Source organism: Tinamus guttatus, unplaced genomic scaffold (assembly GCF_059628265.1).
Source record: "Tinamus guttatus ecotype Peru unplaced genomic scaffold, ASM5962826v1 Tinamus_guttatus_pri_ptg000555l, whole genome shotgun sequence".
In the NCBI taxonomy this organism is placed as follows: Eukaryota; Metazoa; Chordata; class Aves; order Tinamiformes; family Tinamidae; genus Tinamus; species Tinamus guttatus.
This window is the reverse complement of record NW_028289089.1, coordinates 148,689-172,172: the sequence shown is the minus strand read 5'-3', so window position 1 is coordinate 172,172 and position 23,484 is coordinate 148,689.

Sequence of the window (23,484 nt, the reverse complement as noted above, 5' to 3'; positions counted from 1 at the left end):
AATCTCAAATCACAGATAACATGGGACCCCTAGAAGCATTGCTCTTAAACATCAGACATTCGACTTCTGAATTGTTTTCAAAGGCAGAATAGAAAAGGAAGAGGGAGGTCTGACAATTTAGAATGCTGCCATAGGTTATCCTTTGATGTACCAAACTTGAAAACAAACTCCACCACACTGAATACTTGTTGTGGACCATAATTATAATTTCTTCTCTAATGGAAGTGATTCTGAAGCTGCTTTTCAGGGAGGACCTGCAGGAAAATATCCCCTGGCAATATGTCAGACACATTTTCAGACAATTTATTAATAGAAGACTGCTGCCCAAACAGGCCATGTAAACTGTAAGTTCCGCTTTGACAGGCATCAGAAAATAAGCACAATCAGAAAGGAGGAAGATGGGTATGTAATGTCCCTTCTGAGGCAATATGGCACATGAGTATTAAATTCTCATCAGATAGCTGATGTATTTTAAAAGCTTTCTGTTTTTCTAGGACATATGTCTTTCCTGGCTAGTATTCTCAGAAGGGATGGTACATGTTGCTTCTGGGAATGGCACCACAGCTAGCCTTGCTGTAACAGTTCCTTAATTCCAATGAAATGAGTTTGCCTTTCTGCTAATAAAACTTGTTTTCCCCCTTCCACCCTCCTGAATTCTTTTTCTTCTGTGTTGTTTTTTCTAATGTTTTTCCAAATCTTGCTTGACTGCTCTCATATCGTTCAATCTTTATTTCTCTCATTTAATAATTTGCATTGCTCTTCAGGCTAGCTTTTCTGTTTATGTCATTCATTATATCAAATCCTCATCCTCATTTCCGATAACCTTGAACTATCAATCATCTGCTTCCTTCAGTTTCCCAGCTGCTCTAACAATGCCACCTATAATGTCTCCTAATACTGCTCATTGTCATGCTTAGAACCTTATTTTCTCCAACAGCCTGGAAATCTTATGTTTTCTATTTGTCTCTGATCTGAATGTTATTTAACTTGTCATTGCAACAAGAGTCAGACTTTTGTCTGAGAAAGTTGCTTGGCTTTAGATAATCTCTTTTGATGTTTCTCAATTATGAGCTTTTTAATGATTACCGCTGTGGTATCACTAACTTGGTGATTGGCACAACATAGGGCTTTTTAAATTAAAAGGAGCTGTACAAACAAACTTAGCCTTTTCACTTCTACCTCAAGACTACATATATCTTTTGTAGCTTGCTATCTAGCTGCTGTTTATTAACAGTGCTGAATTTAATGGGCTAACTGACCTTTTAAATATTATACTAATATTATAAGATTTATATTTGTCTTATAAGAGCCTCAAGTGTATAACAGTGGTTTGAGTTTTGCTTTTTTTGGTCTTTATCTGGACCATTCTCAGCAGAGTTTTCCTTTTATTTTTGGTCTATAAATAAATCTATTTTTACAGCTTCCTCTTTCTCCACCAATACCACCCCCATTATTAATTATTAATTAAATATATATTGCAAACTGTGAGACAGAGAGAAACATAAATATTTTTCTTATTGGCTCTGCTGTAATTCACACATTGCTTACATGGTGTTGGCGTTTCTCTAAATGGAAAATAGAGTGTGAATTGGAGGAATAGTGTCATGCTTTCACATTTTCCAAGAATCATATGGCAATGCAACAGATAGAAGAGGAATAGTGTCATGACTTGGAATCGTGACCCACAAACATAATTCACAGTGGCACTGTGAATAGATAATGTGATCTTTTTTAATACAGTTCAGGGCACTACATCAATTGTAACAAAAATGTATCTTTTTGGCTAAATCAATTGAACATTGTGGCATATTTCACATAAAGCTAAACTCTCACGATTTGCTAAAATACTATGGGCATTCTGTAAACAGAAGGTACATTCTGTAAACAGAAGGTAGGTGTTCAAATCCTGAGCTGTTTTCAAGTGAAGATTTGTTCTTATCATAAACTGGTGAATGGAAAAACTCTCCTCTATCTGTTTTCCATTTTTCTCATCTACTTGGCTTGATTTTTCAAGTTCGTGGTGCAACTGCTGTCAAAGGATGAAACTGGACCGGACAATATTATGTATTTATTTTATTTATCATCTACTAATGTGTATTTGTTTATTTATTTATCAGCTACTAATATGTATTTATTTTTTTCACAGATTGTAGTTTGTCATGTGGCAAAAAGGCGGGTTTATTAAGCATACTTTCTCTGGAAATATTTTTGGGGGTGTCATTTTCAGCAAGTTGAGGAGATATGAAGTTAAACTATTGATGTGAATGGATATTTGAGTGAAACTCCTTATTTGGAATATATTTTTATAGTAGAACTGCATTAAGTTGTTTATTTTGAAATAAAATTGTAAAAAAAAAAAAAAAAAAAGGAAGGTTTAAGAATTTGCAAGTGACTCCAAGGGTATATTGATATCACTGCTTTAGCAACATAGCATGAAATTGGAAATTCATTTATTAATCCAAATGGATTTTATGGGGATATATTTATGAGCTTTGATGTTGTCATCTCTGAAAGGAATTTAGAATGGAACTGAGTTTTGTCAGATTTTCAGGGTCTGTTTTAACCTCTCCTCTCTGTAACTTTATGATTTTAACAAGAGCTCTTTACTTTCTGATTGGTCAATATAAGCTGCTCCTTTCCATCAACAGACAAAATTTTGTGTTATTCCAGGTATATTTGGAGGAGATCACAGTTTCGTTACAGGACTTTTTATTTATTTATGAAATGTTGAATCATTAAATCTGAGACGGGAGATTCTGTAAATTTCATGGATTCTTGTAATTTTACATTAATCTTTGCCATCTGAGTGATTTTTCTGAAAACCATACTTACTGCAGCTGTACAGTCTCTTCTTTCCTCCTCTTGGGCTATGGTTATAGGAATAGAAACACCTTTTTCTCAGCTTTTCTCTCTATTTTCTAATAGGTGCTAAAATTGCCATAGGAAAAAAAAGAAAAATTAACTGTTTTAAGATTTTTTAAAAATCTTAATTGTGGTTTGGTTTAATACTTATTAACTTTGACTCAGTTAATGACCTGCTTCTTAAACAGTTTCAGATCAATCAGAACAACAACTTCTACTACAAATAAAATATTCATACACACAGGAAAAAATGCTAGGTCCCGTCAAATGTCTCTATGATCTGTTTTAAAAGCTTAGGACCTTCAAAGAAAAAGTGACGCTACTGAGAAAAATCAGTCAATGGGAGTGTATAAAGAGAGGGCAACAAGTAATCCGTAGGTGGTCTTTATAGAAATCTTCTGAAGAGATCCTTGTGGAGCAAGGTTGTTTCAGCCCAAGAAAATAAATTCTTCTCCTATGGAGGTGAGAGACACTGATGATAGGGAAAAACTTCTATCTGTGTGGTTAGCAAGATCAAAAATTACTCAGAGAAAGAATATGTGCTGTTTTAGTCCAGCAATGAGACCTGAGGAAAAGATGTTGCTTGGGGCTGAGGTCTGCTGATAGTTTGGAAGGTGATCTACCTGTCCTAAGAGGATGGGAGGCTGAATGATGAGTCACCAAAGCAGTGCAATGAAAGCAGTGGACTGATGCGAGGAATATTCTGAACCCCTTTTACCTGACTTTGTTCTTAGAAAAAAAAAAAAGAACTATTTTTGCTAAGATAATGAACATCAAGATCAAGTTTGAGAAACATGTGAGGTATTTTTAAGCCATACCGCTGTGATTCAGAAAGGCTGTGAGCAACTGGAAATGGTATTATACAATAGAATATTCTTGGCAAGGTTAGCTCTAGGTATTGCTGACTGTATAACCTGTAATATACAATTTTGGCAGGGGGATAGAGCAAGCATACATAAAAAGGCTAAAATTATATTAAAAAATAGCACAGAGAATTAGATAGAAATATGGCTGACAGACATACCTAAGATATGCAAAAGGTTTCCACAGAGACATATGTCATGAACTATTCACATTGAGACAGCAAATATACTAATATTCTAATTATTTTAGCATCAGAACTGGTTTTATGCTAGCCAAGTGAAAGGACCCTGTAACAGTGCAGGGAAGGGTAATAAAAGAAGAATGTTTAACCTTCCCTTTGAATTTATTTAGCCAGATCCTCTCCCAGCAACATTCAATTGGCTCCAGAAGGGCTGCACCAGAGAGAGGTTCATTCCAGTTTGATTTCTGCAATGTCAAATTCAGCTCACTGACTCCTCTGTGCCTTCATTCAGCACGAGGAATAACAGTGCTTAGCAGACTGTCTTTGTGTTGACAAAGAATGATTCTCCAGCACTTCTAGCTGCGTCCTAGACCTTCAGGGATCATTGTGCATTGTCCACCTGCTGCCTTATTTCTGGCAGCAGATTCTGGGTTTGTTCTTCGCGTGCATCCTGCCCTGCTGTGAGTGAGGCTCCCTGCTAGTATTTATCATCATCAGCATTGTGAAACACCAAAGTCTCACGGCAGAGAACTGTTTCATTCCCATGTTGATTATATTGTTTTGTTTGACCAGTAAATGACAGTCAAAAGATAATTTTAAATATACCACAGCTTCTGTAATTCCAGCACAACTTCACTACTTCACCAATCTGGCAGACAACCAGTTCATGCTAAATATTGCTATAAACACCCTGGGTAGCAATGCTATGTTCCTTGATGAGGCATATGAAGTTATACCCAGACGATGGCTGAAAAATTTCACTTCCTTACGATGGAGATCAAATCTGGGTGGAAAATCTTATATGATCTAGTTTTGAGGCAGAATACCTAATGTAGGTATAGTAAATGCCTATACACAAATAAAATCATTGATCTTTTCAGCTATCATGAGATTCAGAATTACAAAGAATTTGAATTTGCTAAGAACTCTCCTATCAGAAATACCTTAAAAATCTGTAGTCATGTATTTCCTGAAAATAGAGTACCAGGTCAAACATTCTTCTGAAATTTTTATTCAGCAGAGTTATTCTGGAAGAAAATCCTCTTCTCATTTTATGGGAGCAGAAAAGTGTTTTTAGTTTGTCAGCATAAAATGCAAGTGAATGCTTGAGAAAATGGGTATTTTCCTTTCGAAGTTTTGGGATGGGGGAAGCAGAATAATTTAAGTGTTTTTGTGTATGTTTGGATCAGTAATTATTAAAAATTTATAAAGTAAGAAACTAGCCTCCCTTTCCCAAAGTACATTAGCACTAAATTACAACATGAATAGGGTTTTTTTTGTTTGTTTCCATTTATGACTACTATCAGGACATGTTATTCACCCACAGTTTCATTTTAAAAGAGATTTTAATTTTAGGATTGTTTGGTTATATCCATATTGCTGATTTTTGTGAAGGGATCTGTAAACATTTTAGATATAATTGAAGAATATATATATAGATAGACAGATAGATACTTCACACATACTTTATTTTGAGTAGAATCCAAGAATTTTGAAAGAGTTTAGTGGAAAAACACGAAGAGTGAAGGCCTACAACCCCAGGCCAGCAAACAGCTGAAGCGGTTCTCGTCTTTTAGATTTCACAAATTGTACATTCCCATCTTCCATATTTCTACAGTTCTGTTCTTCCAGGCTCAGCTAAACAACCTCATATAAAAGGAATTATGCTTTAACCGTTTTTAAAGTTTTACAGTTTTAAGCTATATTTCCACCAGATGTCAGCAATGTACTCTCTAAACTAAATCTTTCAGAGCTTCAAGCTTTCCCTGGTGTTATAGAAATCATATAACGTCTTGCACCATGTTAAGCAACCGGAAAAAACAAAATGATCGTCATTGCTTCTGAAGAAATTCACGACATCATGAAGCTTGTCCAAATAATAATGTGCTTCTTTGCCAAAGTTCCTCTTGGGAGGAGGTTTATTACATATTGGACCACTATTATGCTCATAGTTTTATCTCAATTTCTGTACAATGAGGTCTTTCTTATTTCTGAATATGTTTTTTTCTGTACTACTATCAATACTAATGGCATTGGATTTATTGGTATCCTTACAATGAGATATAGAAAAAAGAAATATTGGATGTATGTTGGACACAGGTGCTGTGTTTATTCACTTGGATATCTTACAGAAAAAGAGAGGCACACTAAATCACATGGAGTGGTAGAAAGACTGGTGACAAGAGCAGAAGTTGTTATCTTCATAGCTTCTTTTTCGCCAGGAATTTAAGCATGGAGCTGTAACATCCAAACCAAATACGGAACCCTGACTGGCCCTGCTAAGGTTTCATAGGTATAAATTCACTGTTACAGATTAACTTAAACCTTGTAAAGCTCAGTCACATAAAACAACAACAAAAAGCAATTGAATTATCTCTGTTAAGGTGGTAATGTGTGTGTGGTGCCAATGCAGACATGACCAATCTCTCTGGAGCTATACAGACTGATTTTAGAAGACCATTTTTTGTTTTCCAGTGGCTTCTAGAAATTATTTCAAAAAAATGTTGATCTGTCAGAAACTGAGCTTTCAGATTGGACCAAATCAGCTTAGAAAAGATTTCTCATGTTCTGGATAAAATTTTTGGTTAAAAGCACCAAAAAAAAAAAAAGTCCAAGTGAGAAGGGAAGGTTGGGAACTCACTTGTTATATGACCAGCCTCACTCAGACAAAAGGCTCTTAGCATACAAGGCAGTCCACTTGATCCCTGGACTAGACATTAAGGTCTGGTACCTTAAATGTATTAAAGCATTGAGCTTCATGAGAATAAGATAATGAATTATCTTTGGCTATTGAGGTTTAGAAGCTTTCTCTGGGTCACTGAAAAAAAATGTACAGAATGAAGCAGATATACCAAGGAAAAAAAAGAGAAGAAAAGAGAGGAGAGGAGAGGAGAGGAGAGGAGAGGAGAGGAGAGGAGAGGAGAGGAGAGGAGAGGAGAGGAAAAAGAGAAATTAATGCTATCGTGCTATCTTCTATGGGTAGAGCTCTTCCTTGGGAAATGGAGGGTGAAGGTGAATTCTCTGATCACCATGTAAATCACAGCTCTTTTCCAAGAAAACCTCAAAAGTTGTTGGTTTGTTGCCAGTGAGCAACTGAAAAAAAATGTTGGAGGCCCTGGGAAAACAAATTCCTGCCCAGTTCTAATTATAGGTCTGGCTGGTAGCACTCCATATTATTCAGGTTGTCTGATATGTACAATTATATGATCCAGTTTTCAGCTGCTTATAGCTTTGCCAGAGTGTTAATTGTTTGGAATAAAATTTTCCATAACTTGCTTGCTTCAGGCTTATTTTTTAGTAGCTGTCAATCAAATCAGTTCATGTATTTTGGAGTGTCAGCTGGAAAAAAAATAAAACTGAAAAAAAAAACACAAAAAGACTTTTAAAACATTAATAACTTCTGCTTATTGTTTTGTTTAAGTAGCATGAGCTTCCCTGTGCTCTGCGCATGGGAGGTCAGAAATAGAAGAGGCATGGTCTGTACATCTGTGAAGTCTTTGCTGACCTCTGGAGAATTGGCCCACATTTTCTCAAATGATGAGCTCTTTGGAAAAAGAATAGCAACAACAACAAAATCAGTTAACACATTCTCAGTAGCAATATCTTCACTTTTAGCTCCTAGGATCTCCGGAGATTCTACACTTACCAAGCGTGCTTGAACTCTTCAGCTTTCACTGAAATGAACCATTCCTACAGAATAACTAATTATGTTTTACATAGCTAGAAAGACAAAACCTTCTCTTCCCTTCTCCCATCCCCATGGCTGCTGTCAGATGGTTTTCTGCCACCAGAAAGTAGGAAAAGAAGAAAAGCTTCTCTGTTGCAGGTGGCAACAAGGCAGAGCAGAATAGAGAGCTTTCAAATTTGTGATTTTGAGTTATGCAAACAAAAAAGTCAGAATAAAGTCAGAATAAAGTGGATGACAGTGGGATATGAATAAAAGGAAGCCATGGAAATTGGGATGAGTGGTGGAGGGAAATGTGACGGGAACTGATCCAAAAAGCAGACTAACCCATGATGAAGAAATTGGGAAGGGATCTGAGAGTCAGTTACCTGGTAAGAAGGAATCTACAGATAAAGGAAGGTGCAGAGAAGGAGGTTATAGATCAGAGAAACAGGGATTAGAGTTAGACTGAGAAGAAATTACTGCAGGAGAAACTTTGGACTTTGGAGCAAGGAATTAGAGGATGGAAGTTGTCAGGTGGACTTGATGATCTTCCAGGTCTTTTCTAACTTCCATGATTCTGTGATTCTTGATGAATTGTGCGTTGGTGCGTTCTGCAATATGCTGTATAGTCCTGGGACAGGTCTCATCTGGGTCTCCTCTTTGTGGTCGGGTTTGGGAGTGAGAGATGATGCACACCCAGATGTTGTCCTTTCATGGACTCAAGGCAAAGCCAAGGCAGACTTCAGCCCTCAGTATGAGTCCCACAATATGGATGTAGCATACATTCTAATTTGAGTTAGCCAGCTGCTTTAAGATGTTCACTTTATGGGAAACACATCCCATTCACTACACATTTGACATCTAAAAAAAAATGGATAGAAATTACCCAGGGGAAAATATCTTCATTAATAACACAGAACATGTTTGTCCCCAGAGCAGCCCTGACAGTAAATGAAGCAAGAGGTTTTACAAAAAAAAAGATATATATATATATATAATTCAAGACCATTGCATGATGTATGCAAACACAACTGAGAGAAGGGAGAACAACATAAATTTGGTCTTTCACCAAATTTTGAACATAGTTTTATTCAATTACTTTGCATTTAATATACATCAGTGGAAATAGATTTATTCAAGCTCTCAAAAATAAATTGTATGAATTCAGGCTACTGCACCAAAGTCTACCCTGACTCAGTTTTAGTTCACTCTCTATTCAGTCAAATCTCCCTGTGACTTTAGCAGAATTAGGCTGGATAAGAGCTTACCAAAACTCATCAGCAACTTCATGATTTGGCTCAAAGCTCAGAGAAAAATGAACCCTTAAAAAGGACTGTCATGGAACTTGCATAAATTTACCAAGTCAAAGTAGGGAATATTCAGTGATTCATAGCAGTGTGGTTTTTATTAGAGCTTCTCTGAAACACAGCGGGCTTGCTTAGCAAGGGTTCACGCAAACATTTTCTTTGGTTTCAGGCTGCAAAGGTTCACACGCTCCAAGTTTCACTTTAAGCTTTGAGTTCGAGTCATGGATATGCCCTACTTTCACTCATTTTTTGTATCCAAACCATAGTAAAACAAATTTTGCATGAACCTGAACAAAATTTCGGCTGGCTGAAGTTCACCCAGAGCTGTGAATGCAGATGTCTGGTGTGCTCTTTGCTGGTCTTCACCACACCACTGACATCATGTTGCAATTCACCTTCCTTCTTCTAATGTATGCCAGATTACATGGCACATTTATGGAACTGCAGAGTGGGAGAAACTGAAAATCAAAGTCTCAAGTCATGAAGAAGGTAAAAAAATACGATGACATTTGAAGGTCCCAAAAGAACGACTGTCACATTTAGAAAGCTTCTTCAGTGTTGCAACTCCATTTTATCCAGTATCATGAGTAAGTATGGTGTTATTATATTCCACAATAGGAACTGTACTTTTTCTTGCAGCACACATGCTTTTTTAGGAGTTTTTCACAAGCATATATGAAACTAGATTACTAACCACCCTCTGCTTCCCAGGGATAACATTTCTTTGCTATATGCCTGTCAGGCACCTCATATATTAGCACCACTGCTTACTGAGCTATAACGACATATCATCCCAATACCATTTCATCATTTCCTTGTTCTCCTGTTCGTTTGTTATCATTTTGGTCCTTCAATTTCTTTTTTTTTTTTCCATTACCATTCTATAGATATAGATATTACCATTCTATAGACATATATCTATGTGTTACAAGATTTTTATGCTAAATTTAATTTAAAAGTAGAAATTCACATCTGCTAAATTTGAAGTTGATCCATTAGAGCTACAAAAATAGGTGATACAGATAGAGAGAGATACAAAATGCTTTAGAGGAAAGAGAGATACTAGCTGATGAGGATGAAAGTCAGCCTACCAGCCTATCGATGCCGAAGCTCATCCTTTCTGACAGCCAGAACAGAGCAGAAGGGAATTTTACCAGTTATTTTACTCATTTTGTTTTCTAGTTACCTAATGTGATTGTACACACAGAGGCAAATCTCTGCTGCCCAGCTCTTTACCAATGCACCAGTTTCTCCCAATTGGTCTCAATGGGTCTGGAGTATATGTGGACTCATACCCTTCCCAAGACTGAGTAGAGTTTTCTCCTTTCTCCAAGGAGGACACAGAAAAACACCTTATCCCATGCCATCCCTTACCACAGAAAATAATCGAGTGCTTGATTTAGGGGCTGCATCTGAGTTGGCCTTGGCCTTGTCATTATAGAAGGATCTCCCATAGGTCCCAGCTAATATCAGCCAGCTCTGTAGTGAGGTCCTAAATATCCTTGAGGGTATAAAATTGCAGTAAATTCTTGCATTCAAGGAAATTTCCAACCTGCAGCTTATGGGTAAGATTGGTTTGATTGCCTCTTCAAAGCAGTTAGTGAGCATTTTCCTTTAACCCTGAAAGCTTCTTATTTCATGGGAATGGTGGTATGTCTTCTTTAACTTGTAGATGCTTAACAAATCAGCCTGATAAAGTTTCTGAGGTAAATCCCCAAAAAGATACGGGAAAGACATAAATGCCTTTGAAAACCTTTGAGTGGAGACTCTATTTGCCTCATGCTAGGGTACCTGATTTTGAAAGAGAAGACCTCCTTCCTCAGGCCACCAGAAGCACTTATGTCTTCTTACTGATTTTGTATTTATTTCATGTTTGTTGACTTCATATGTGTCTAAGATAGGTGGACTTCCTCAAGGTAACACATTAATTTTGTTAAACAGTTGAGAGCAGAGCTCATATATCCTGACAGCTAATTCTGAGCCATAACAGGCTGAAGCCACTTATGGAGCATATGAGGAAAAGAACAAATTAGTGGAATATCTTACCATATTTGGGCTAACAGGAATGTTAGCATGTAAGATTTGAAGGCTGAAATATGTTTCACTGCAGTGGGCAATGTTATTTTGAGAAGGATTTAGGGATAAAGGAACTCATGGCATAGCGACTCACATAAATAAGGTTTATGAAGTGCTAGTAAAATAAATGTTTCAAATCTAATAAAGTGTTTAAGGCCAGATTTTACTATAGACCATTGAAATTATTCAAGTCCTTAAAATCAAGGCCTAATTGAGTAAAGGGACTTAGATACCAGCTCAGCACTGCAAATTCCACTGCTGGAGCTATATCTCCAAGTCTTGATATAATGAATGCGAGTGGAGGAAAGGCATCTAAAAGGGATGCCTAAAAGGCACCTTACAAAAGGGATGTACTGAAGGGAGGGATTTGTCTGACACACTGCCTGTTTCCTTAACTAACAGCTCCTTGTGTTATTTTGTTTGTTTGTTTGTTTTTGTTTTTGTCTGATTCGTTGGTTGTTTTGATTTTTTTTTTTTTTTTGTGAAAGTTTGCCTAGGACTAAGACTAGCAAACTGAGAAGAACACACATTTACATTTTCTGATTCTACTACAGGTAAATGAATCCTGAGATGATAGAGTGTAAATCCTGGGCTCAACTAGCTAAGTTTTCTAATCAGTGTCTGTAAGTACCTCAAGGGAGGCAGTGAGGAGGATGGTGCTGGCCTCTTTTCACTGGTGGCCACCGACAGAACTAGAGGAAATGGCTAGAAACTGAAGCATCAAAAGTTCCACAGGAACTTAAGGAAAAAATCCTTAGCAGTGAGGGTGACAGAGCACTGGAAAAGCCTGCCCAGAGGGGTTGTGGAGTCTCCTACTCTGGAGATCTTCAAAACCTGAATGGCTTGGATGCCACCCTGTGCCATGTGCTCTAGCTGACCCTGCGTGTGCAGGGGGCATTGGACTAGATGACCTCTAGAGTTCCCTTCCGACCTCAAGCATTCTATGATTCTATGAAGGTTGTGTTGTGGCCTGCACTCAGTATTGTCATTTTTGTGGTAAGTTTTTCACTTTTCAGGATGCTTAGCTTAATCTCTGAATTCCACATAGTTACAAATAGGAGATAAATGATGAGCTACTCACCTCAGTCAAGACAGTGTTAGCTCTGAGTATACGAGTAGTAGAAGTATATGTGCCCTAGTAACTTTACTGTCAAAACTAAAAATCCCTATGGCCCCACACTATTATGTGGGCTTTTCTATTTTTATCAAACATACTCTTCGATTTAAGCACCTAAATCCTATCTAAACAGCCCTCTCAGTTCCTATGTTTCGTTGTTCATTAGTTCTAAGTTACTGGTCCCGCTGTGAGTATCAGAACACTTCATAATCTCAAACGCCTCTCAGCATTCCTGTGAAGCAGGGAACAACTATGTTCTCAGTCTAACAGATGGTGAACTAAGGCACAGAGCTCTTAACTTACTTGAACAAAGTCATGCAAGGAGCCTGTGGTAGCACAGGCAACTGAGCCTTGGTTCCTCCTGTCTCATGCCGATTCCCCAAGCTCCTTTCCCCTAAAGTGCATAAATAACTGCTTTGGGACTAAATAAGCAAACAAACAAATAAATAATAATAATAATAAAGCAACATCTGATGTAATAACAGAGCATGGGAGAAGAGAACAAGCAGAAAAGGAAGATACAACTGGCTGAATGGTCATGATAGGTGATAACATGGCTGCCTGCACATGGACTGAAGGTGGTCTCTGTGTCTGTCCTCTGCTTTCAGAAACTTTCAGCTTAACACATAAATTGGCTCCAGGATTGCACAAAACAAAAGCTAGTGCCAGCCTTTGTTCAATGTAATGTTTTCCATCTGCTTCATAAGAAACTAAATAACCTTCTAGACCATCCCAGGTACACAATCATGTAATAAATCACTCATAAAGAAAGTAATAAAATGTAGCTGAGAGCTCAGACTTTTACAGAAAGCCACCATATTGCAGTATTACAGAAATATATATATATATATGCACATCTAAAGGCTGTTCTCATAGCCTAGCAATTCTGTTTGAAAAGGACCAATTTCTGGATTTTTCCCAGCCAGCGAAAGGACCTGTGCTAGGTCTGTGGTCATTCTACCTCCATAGACTGTAGAAAGATTAGTTTCTAATGCACAGATTCAAATTGCATTATGAATGAACTACTACCAGGAGACACCCATCGAGCTCCATTGATTAGATGTAGCCCCTAAGAGGGCAATGATTCAGACTGAGAAGTTTGAATCTGGAACTCTTGCCTCTGGATGGGCAATGTTCCAGAGCTCTAAGCCAACTACCACCTGCGTTGCTCCCTCGACACCCTCTGCACCTCACACCCTCCCATTTAGCGATATATGAAGTAGAACAAAGGCATAACAACAAGCAAGTAACTATGGAACTCCTTCTCAAGCTGACTGTGCAATTCCTGACTGAATAGGGATTTTGTGCTCCCCTTGCACATGCTGTACTTTTACAACTGGGTCCACTTTTGACATGCCGTCTCCTTATCAAAAATATCATTCAAAAACTCTAACAATCCATTTAGCTTGCTTTTCTTTCTGAATCTGAACAGACTTAAGTTATTATCAGAATAAGGCAAAAAGTTGAACCCAAATACCTAAATATTTCCCTTCCAAATATCTCTTCCCAATACCTTCCACAGATCAGTTCTGAGGACAAGTTGTTCATTTTACTTCTGTACTAACTGGCAGAACAAAGTGCAGACATTGATGCAAACTGTCTAGTTCCATATCTTCTATCAAAACTTAAAGGAAAAAAAGTCCAAACTTATGCAAGGGTTATGGAGAGGGAAGACACAGGGAAATCTGTTCTTCACTAGGCTGTCTTAAAAGATTCAAATCCTAGGCTAACCCCTGATTCCTTTCCCTCTACCCACCAATAGGTGAAGTGGTTAGATGGGTTTGTGTTTGGTCAAAATTTCAGTCTTCCTGTCTGCACATTGCCATCTTTGCAGATGATGGGAGAAGCCCGCATGGTTTCAGACTAAGAAAATGAACAGAGTCACTAATCTCAGCTAAGAGATTTGCTTTATATAAGCAAGAATCTTTATTGTTTGTATTTAAGTGATAACCACACATCTAAAATGAAAAGATCCTTTTCATTCTATACTGTTGACAAACATTAAGTGAGATGAGAAATGAATCTCTTCTCTCTGCCACAAAAATACCAATGCATCTGTTGGAGAGAGAAAAAAAAAAGAAAAAAAAAAAAGAAAAAGAAAGCAGGTCTATCAAATTTTCCAGAAACATAAAAAAAAAACAACATAAACCAGAAAATAGCTAATCCTCCCCACAAAACATCACACAGATAAGGAAAGCAAACTTTGTACACACACACATATGTAGGGGAAAACTTAATTTTCTTTTAGCAAAAAGTAGTAAGAATATTTTTGAATGATGCCAGTGGAGAAGAATAGTTTTCCTATTCTGTTGAATAAGCAGGGGGCTATTCTAGTTGCCATCTGATTAAAAGCATGGTAATGCTCTGCTCACATAAGTTGGAACAAATGTCCCACATTAAGGAGAAATAATGTTGAAGGAGGTGAGCAGCAATTCACTTGGCCAGGCTTATAAACTTCTCCCACAATGTTATAATATAGTTGATCACGACTAATCTAGTGTTCTGACTGCCTGAAGATATCTTATATCACATTGTTTGTGCCAGACTATTTGCCACATTGTGGTTAGCAACACATCAGCAGCTTGGTGAGAGAGGGATTTTCTCATATTGTGAAATTTTTTGAGATTTCAACATTTTCCTGGTCTCAGTACGAAACTTAGTCTTTTCAAATGTCTATAAAAAGTAACTATTTTTGAAATCTGATTTGCACTGACTCATAGAGTTGAGTAAATGTTTAGTTCAGGTCTTCATGCTGTTTTTTCACTACATGATGATGTTAGTCACTTATTGACCCTTTTAACATGGGAAATAACTTGTATCTTTGCTCTATCTACCGGATATTCCTTCCTTGACCAAATTAAATGTTTTTAATTGCTGTATCTCTGCAAAATGGCTTAGAACTAACAAATGAAGAATTTTGTTTGTTTTTTTTTGGGGGGGGTTTTTGAATAACAAAAGCATTTTAACAGGAAATTCATATGCTACCCTCTCTGAAATAATTTTAGCAGCGCAGAAACCCATTTTAGTCTACTTTTACAAATTCTTAATGTGGCACTTTCCATTCTAAGATTTTTGCAGTGCTCCAGAGAGCCTGAATATTTTGACAATCCAGGTCAATGAACAGAAAGTTAAGTGAAATAGGAAGAAGTACCATGTCTTTTCATAATACCTCACACTTGAAATGTTCCTTACTTCACATCAGCAGCTGATATTACGATATCATTGAAGTTAACAACAGTCATTTATGGACTTTCTCATATAAACCTTAGGAAATTTAATCAGTATTTATGGCATGTACTGGTGTGAAATAATACTCAGTTCTAAAGAGCTCTTCATCAATTCACACACTATATTTTATGTTTTAAATATAGCTGTTTGCCCAGATCGTGTTAATGTGATAGTAACTTCCTATGAACTTATGGAAGAAGTCTGAGAAAGAGGGAGAATGCACTTTAATCCATCTAAGTTAATCCCTGTAAATGAGTGTAAAAAAAAATAGATCTGGTTAAATTTATTTCTGTAATTTGCCATTCACCACATTTTGTATCTGCTTCTGTTCCTGGTCTGCAGGGTATATACATTAAAGTTGTATTAAAGTTGTAAGCACAATGTTTGCAGAGAGCATGTTATTCAATCTGGTGAGGTATATTTGATCCTTGCTTTTAGGCCTAGTCATAGTAGTCCCAAACCGGGATAGTCTGAGGAGTTTTGAAGAATCACATTTTTGTGGGGAAAAGCTTTCACATAATATATGCCCAGGTCCTGCATTTAAGTATATATTAGGTATTTTTAAGCCCTGTGGTTTGGTGAAATCAGCAGGCACAAATCTCCTAAGCCATTCTGATGTTTCTGAAAAATTCTAGCATACTCTTGCATTTCACCACAGGATCATGAATGAGGGATATCTAGTTAACCAGTTTATGTGCATGTCCGTTATTCACAGGCAGAGAGGATTCCTCCCAATATAATGAATGCAACGTAAAGCACTTTCCCCAGGTTAGAAATCCCTTTGTCAAAAGAGTAATTTTTATCATTCTTTTCCAGAGAATACCCTGCCTGTCTTTCTCTGATATTAAAGTATATGAAATAAACAAATCAAAGAAGAGTGTAATGACTTTTCAGACTGCTGAGACCCTCTTGTCATTGGCGAGTGTTAGTCACTGAAGCAATCCGAATCACTTCTGTGAGTAACTATGGATTCATACTTGGGCTGACAAGTAACCTGGACCTAAGTGTTTCACCCAGTTAACTTTACCACCTTTAATCACTTCTCTGTGCTCACCATGAGGAAATGCCATAAGAATGGTAGAAAATTTTACAAATCTGAGGGTGTTTTTATTTTGCATCATTGTCAGAAAAAAAAAGTAGAAAGAAAGTAAAACTTACCCTAGCGGAGAATTTGGCCCAGTGCGTCTATTTGTGATATCACACAAACACACTATGTGGATGGGGTTATATGTGAAAATCAATATTAAATTCATCATATTTAGCTGCTACAGACCACAGTGAACACTTGCTCTCTAATGGTTAAATGCCCTTTGGATCTGAAGGCCTTTGATTTATTGGAAGAAACCTGCTGGGCAGAACATACTGCGGAGCTGATTAATGTCAGCTTCTGTCATCAGTTTCCACTTAGATTCTTGGCCAGCTCTGACATCTCCTCCCTTAAGGATCCAGAAGAATTTGAGGACTGATCCAAGAGCTTTACTGGCATGGGATTTGCAGAATGTGGTGCTTGCAAAATAAGGAAGATGAATGGAAGTAAAATTCCATGTTCTCTACTGGACTTGTTTCTTTAACTCATTTCTCTGGAGAAAGAGACCGATGCCAGGACCACACCAGCAAGGGAAACAAATCAATAGCATGTTCACTGGTTTTGTTACAGATGTCTTGCATTTCCTTTGCTGCTTTATATGCTCCCTCGTAGCCTGTCAAACTGGAAAATGACTGCAGTGAGAATGCTGAGCTACCATAGCTGTCTAGATTTACACTCACCATTGTATGAGGAAGCTTATGAACTACAAACCTGTTGGTAGTGCATACCATTTGGAAAAGCTAAGCCCTTATCTGAACAGGGCTAATAAAAAGTGGCAACTGGTGTGATTTGCAGGTTGATTGTTCACCAGAGATGTGTGTTTTTTTTAATAGTAGAACATGATTGCCCCTGTCCTTTCCCATCACCTTCCCATAGGAATAATGACTGCTTATGACAGATAATTTTCTTATGTTCAGCTTGACACATTTTCTTTGCAGTTTCTCATTTGGAGAAAATGACTCTTGTATTTCTTCTGGCATAGAATTCTCCTGTTGCTCATCACACACACAGATACCTCTTCTGCTACAGGAATCACACATTTCTATAAAAACCCTAACAGCATCATATCAGTTGCTGAATACATTTTCACTAGTAAGAAGAAAATATGAACAGTCAGATGTGAATACCTGAGATGAAATACTAAAAATATCCAAGTATAATCACATGCAATATTATGAAGCCATGGAAAGAGAGAGAAGAGCTGCCTTAGAAATCACATTTAAACATTTTAGCTTCTAGGAAAATGAGAATAACCTTCCTAATAACTTAAAGATAAGATTTCCTGTCCTGCATCTCACCAGTGACATGATTTGTCAGAAGTATTGCCACCTGGATTAAGAATATTACATTGCTCCCTTTTAGCAGATGTAATATTTTACTGTTAATAATCCTCATTGATAAAATGAGTCTAACCTGTTCAGTGCCTTTCCCTCCTCCCGCACTCACTGTGAATTTAATGCTCTAGCCATAGAGCCATAGAAGCAAAGTTACAAAGAGCTGGAAACCTCTGCTCAGTCCATTGTTTTTATTCAAAACCGGTTCACCATCCCTTCTCCTACAATCTTCCACAACCACTTGTGTACTTGAGTGAGAGCAGAAGGTAAGAAGGGAAGGAAGAGATTTTTTTTTTTTTTCCTTTAGGAATAAACCAAAAAAGTTGATAGGCTTCTACAGTGCTGCACAATTAAGCAGATGATTATTTTCAAATATAGCTGTGGATTTTGTTGATGATCTACTATTGTTTGCAGGGAATTTTTCAGCCAGGAAGAAACTAGATGTCTATAAAGAGGGTGAATAAAACTGAGCATTACACACATACACACACATTAGACCTTTCCAATGGCAAATTAAGTCAATACATAGATTCCAACTGACTTTAATGGGCTTTGAATCAATCCCAAATGATGTCAAATCTTTCTGTCAAATTAAACAAACTTTTAAAAAATAGTGTTTACTACTCAATTATCTGGGATAGTGATTTGAGCTGTCTATAAATTCCAGATGTTTTCAGGATCTTCAACCTCAGGGCAAACCTGTTGGCAAAAGTTTATTGAACCCAAGATATGTCGAAAAAAGTATTTCAGGCTCTGTGAACCAGCATTTTTCAACAAAACATTGTTGAACTGGAACATTTCTGACCAGCTCCACTACTGATAAAATTAGCAGATGACACACAGATTGGCAGTGTAATAATTAATGACAGAATGTTCTGCACCAATTAGGAAGCTGGGCCAACTTAAATAAAGTGTTAATTCAGCCTGACGTGAAGCTATGCATTGAAGAGCAAGGAATGCAGAACTTGCCTTCCCTATCCTGGAAAGCGTGATTCCCAAAATGATCTTTATGTCCTTGTGGAAAACCAGCAGAGTTTAAGCTTCAATGTGCAAAAATGGCTAATTTGTAAAGACAGGAGCAGTAAAGTGCTTTTACTTTTGTATGCAGCACCAATGAGAATATAGAAATAAAAAGAGTTTGGACTTCACTCGTTATCAGAAAGAAGATGAGAAATTAATCTGATTACAGTATCTTCTTGAGAAATAAATGTCAAATGATAATTACCAGCGAAAGTTGAGCAATCAAAGTAAGAAATGAGGCTTGTGGTGGGAGCCAAACTAGTTCATTTTAGGATCAGGGGATACATTGCTTATAATGAAGTATTAGAAAAATTAAGAGTAATACCAGCAAAGGTGGCAGATTCTTCAGCTCCTGACAGCTCCATAGGAAAATTGGAAGGCATATGTTACCTTTCATTTAGTTTCAGGGTGACTGAAGAAGGTCAATTAGCCCACATGAAGTTACATGGGATAATCCCATTTGGCCTTATCTAGAAAATCTTTGAAATAAGAATGGGCAGACATATCTGAAAAACTTTGTCAATACGATTAAAATAGTCCAGAAATTGTTATGGCAAAAAATTCTGCTGAAATATGTGAACATATAACCCATTCTTTTTTACGTACTACATTAATGAAAAGGACCAGGTGTTCATTCCTGCTTCCCCGACTCTAAGAGGGCCTTTACCACTGACCTTGTTGTGTGTGGTAATAACCCCTTAATCATTACCAGCAAAGAACTCCGAATCGGATTTTCTCCATACAGCTTTCATTCAGTCAATTATTAGCAGCTGGATTTTAACTCCTTAATTAGATTGAAGCTAACAGCTACCTGAATGAAAGCATCAGAAGCCAGCCTGGGCCAAAGTGATGGGACAAGGACAAAATGGCCTTTCGCTTTATGAGGTGTAACTTATTTGAAATGTTTGCGTGGCGGAGTTTGATGTTCACAGCTGATCTTCTAGGGTGCTGAATAACTGAGGATTAAAATTATTTCAGATTATTAAAATACCCCTAAGAGACCTCAAGCTATTTAGCTAGCCAAATGCAGAAGGCTATAATTCTCTACATGCATTCTGTCAAAATGGCATCCTCATCATACCCAGAAAGAACACTATGCGCGTACCTTTTAAGCTCCTAATTGTAATAATGACTCTGGCACCAAACCTTTCTGGAGGATTAATGGCTAGCTGAGGCTAATGGCTCTCAGCTGAATTTCAGGCCACAGCTCCTACCAAGTAGTCATTAATCTTCAGGAAATGTCCTGTTTTTCAATCAAGAATGTTTAAATGTCTCTGCATGTTTAATTAGATTAATCACAGCAAGTTTTTAAAATCATCTGGATAAAAAAAAGAGGAATGTTTTCTAACAAATCTTAAATTTTCTCATTAAACTCATTGTCATAAGGCTATTCTGTTTTCTTAAGGTCCTGTTCCATGATTCTCTCCCTTGCCAAAGTTCACACTGGTATCACTGGAGATTGACATTTACTTTAGCCTGAAATATTAAAATTAATTAATAGAAAAATAATTAAAAGTATAAAGCAGATTTTTCAAATTCACTCAGTGTTGTCCCATCCTAAATCTCACTGAAATCACTGCATAAGCCTAAACTATCATGTAACTTAGTTCCACAGCTCACTTCTTGCTCCTAGTCATGTTCAGACTCATTGTTTCAAAGCTAATTTTCTCACTGGCTCTTCTTTGATGTGAATTAACTATGTCCTCTGGAGCAAAACCAATCATACCTTTACTGAGATGATTAACTTCAGGGATCATTCTGAAAATGTGATGTGAAGGGAATCCATACATTTGTCTCTACACTGGTAGGTGTCTCTGGCATGGTCCATCCTCAGACATACTCTTGTGCCATATCCCAGGATACACAATCCTTACCTTTCATTGCATGCCAGGCAAACACGTTTCTGTCAGGCTGCGACACAGTCCTCGCTATTCCTGACACTCTGAACTGAACCACACGCAAAAGATTGTTGTGATTTAAGGTCATAGGGGAGTCACATGAGACCCAGCAGAGATCCAGGACCATGTGCTACACTATGTGATGAAGCCAATCTGAGACGACTGAGCAACGTGGACACAAACCATTCTTCAGTGCTTGGACTGGGGGTCAGTAATCTATTGCATTCATTTAGCTGTGCAGCCAATAATAACATTTCCTGGGAATAAAGTGAGAGTGTTGCTGAACTTGGAAAAATTGTGCTATCATCATTTTCCCCATAAATCATCAACTGTCATGCCAGACCTTGGACAATCAGAGAGTTATGCAGGCCTCTTTCTGGAATGATTCCTTTAAAGATAGTTTAGAAAAACTTTTTTTCTAAACTAAAGATAGTTTAGAAAAACTTTTTTTAGAAAAACTTGCCTCAAGAGTCAAGAGTTTTGTCTCATTTGTTATGGCCTTCGGAAGCTCTCAGGGAACTTAAGGGGTCTAAAAGTCCATAAAGGAGTAAATTTCAGTTAGAACTGTGCCTGAAAAGCAGACTTAAACATATAAAAGAATCAAATACAACAATAATCTCAAAGAGGTTAACAAATAAAAATAAATGTAAATAAATGCAAATGTTAGATGTTTACTGAGAGTTTCCAAAATAGCATTTGTTTACGCAGTTTTTCAAGAAAAGGAATGGATGATAGTGGAACTTTGAATAACCTCCCCAAACATTTATACTATTTTCATTGTTGGCCTTTATTTGAAGGCTTTCTATTTTGAAAACGTATAAAGGATTTCCTTAAATAAAGACAGATACAACTCTTATGCATACCAAAATGGGGCAGAAATAAACATCACATTCGAGCTCACAAATGAAATTTTGAGCCCAGATAGATACCAATCTATTGCCTACCATTTCCCCCGAAGAGTATTACATATACAAAGATCAATAAACTATTGGCTGCCATCAGTTGTACTAGAAGAGATTTTCTCTTAATAGCAGTATTATTAAAGCATATGGCATAAAGCAACTTGTTGGAAACAGATGCTAGGCAAGCTAATAATGTACCATTTCATCCATATATTAGTTCACTCTGGGGCCAAGAGCACTCTCAAAGGCTAATTCTTACTTGACCATCAATGTGTGCTACTGGAGCTGGATGGGGTGGCCCTGCCATGAGGGAAGTGTGTGATTAAAAAATAAATAATAATAAATAAATAAATACTTTTCTATGAATGTGTGATAAATCAAAATCCTGCGGATGTCATGCTTTTCATGAAGCTGTTGAGTAGAAGGGGGAAGGCACAGGAAGGCTGCTCTCAGTAACCAGCAGTTATGACTCCTTGTTGATGCACGTAGGAGCCAGCTCAGAGCTACTGCTCTAACAACTCTGCTAAATGGAGATACTTTTCTCTCCAGTTTCTCAAGTGAATCTTATGATCACAGGACAGACAACTGTTTCCTGAGTCAAGGGAGATATCAACAGAAATTCTAACCTTAATTCCACAAATTGTCCCAATGGACACTGCGTATAAACTGATGTGCTGCCGTGGAAAGATTCCACTTTGGCAAACCAGCATTTTCCAACACAAAATATTTCACTGAGCAATCCCCACTTAGCTCTACTAAATTAGTGAATTTGTATCTATGAAATACTGGAAAGTGGGAAAACTAGTATTTCCACTGGTGATAAGGCCTTAAAATATAAATGAGGGGAATTTTCTGTGGTTTTTTTTTTTTTTTTTTTAATATGTGATTCCTTACACATGTAAGGAATGTGAAGGACTGAATATGCTGGAATATGCCTTTAACTCTCAAATATCCAAGTGGTAATGTTTCAGCTGAGAGAAACTGCTTTTCAGGTATGTTTATCTTTTCAACATTTATAATTCTTTGTCCAAAATAGGATATAGTTTTTTTGAACATTTAACCATTTGGTTCCCAGTGCAAAACACACTGAATCAATTCATTAAACTATAAAATGGCTAATTTTAAGGGGATTACTCCTATCAGAAAGAGTAATCCTTGGTTTACAACAGCAATATTATATTTTAAAGCTGGTGGATGGAGCAGCTGCTTTGTAAAGTTATTAATTTCCTGTAAAGAATACTGAATGCTTAGCAATCAGAGTGCAAGACAGGATGTAGTTATGGAATCATATATGTGCATCTTTTATGCATAAATTCTGTTTAAAACTCCCTTTCCTTTTAAAATGATCGATATTGCCTCTGCTACCAATACCGAAACATCTCCCAGAGTCACAGTAATGAACATGGTATCTGGTAGGAGTGGGTAGGCCATAGTAAATAACTGTTTAAGGGCAGATTTTTGCTGGACTTCACTCTTTTCAAGAAAGTTGTTGGGTGTGATATTAAGATAGCTGTTTCTCAGTGTGGTTGTTCTTCCCATTGGTTACTTGGGGCAGAGAAGTAGGTTTTCTAAAGGGAGTCCTCTGAATATTTTAGGAAATGATGTTCTCACCTCCTACTCAAATCCAGCCTCTGGTGGACCCTCAGACTGTGTACTGAAGTCATTCAAATTTCCTGGAAAATTCCACGACTTTCTGTAGTTGTAACGAAAAACGAAGGATCTCTGCAGCTTCATTTTTGAGAGCCCTTGTATACTGCCCTTACACATCACCTATGCTTGCATCTTTCTATTCTTCAGGCTCATATGTGTGCAAGGGTTACTCTATATCTGGATTTCCCTTCAGACATCTGATTTTTTTTTTGCTTCAAATATTGATCCAAGAGATATTTCAAGATTCGGAGGCTTGCCATAATCCAGCTGCCAGACAAATCTCAGGACCCA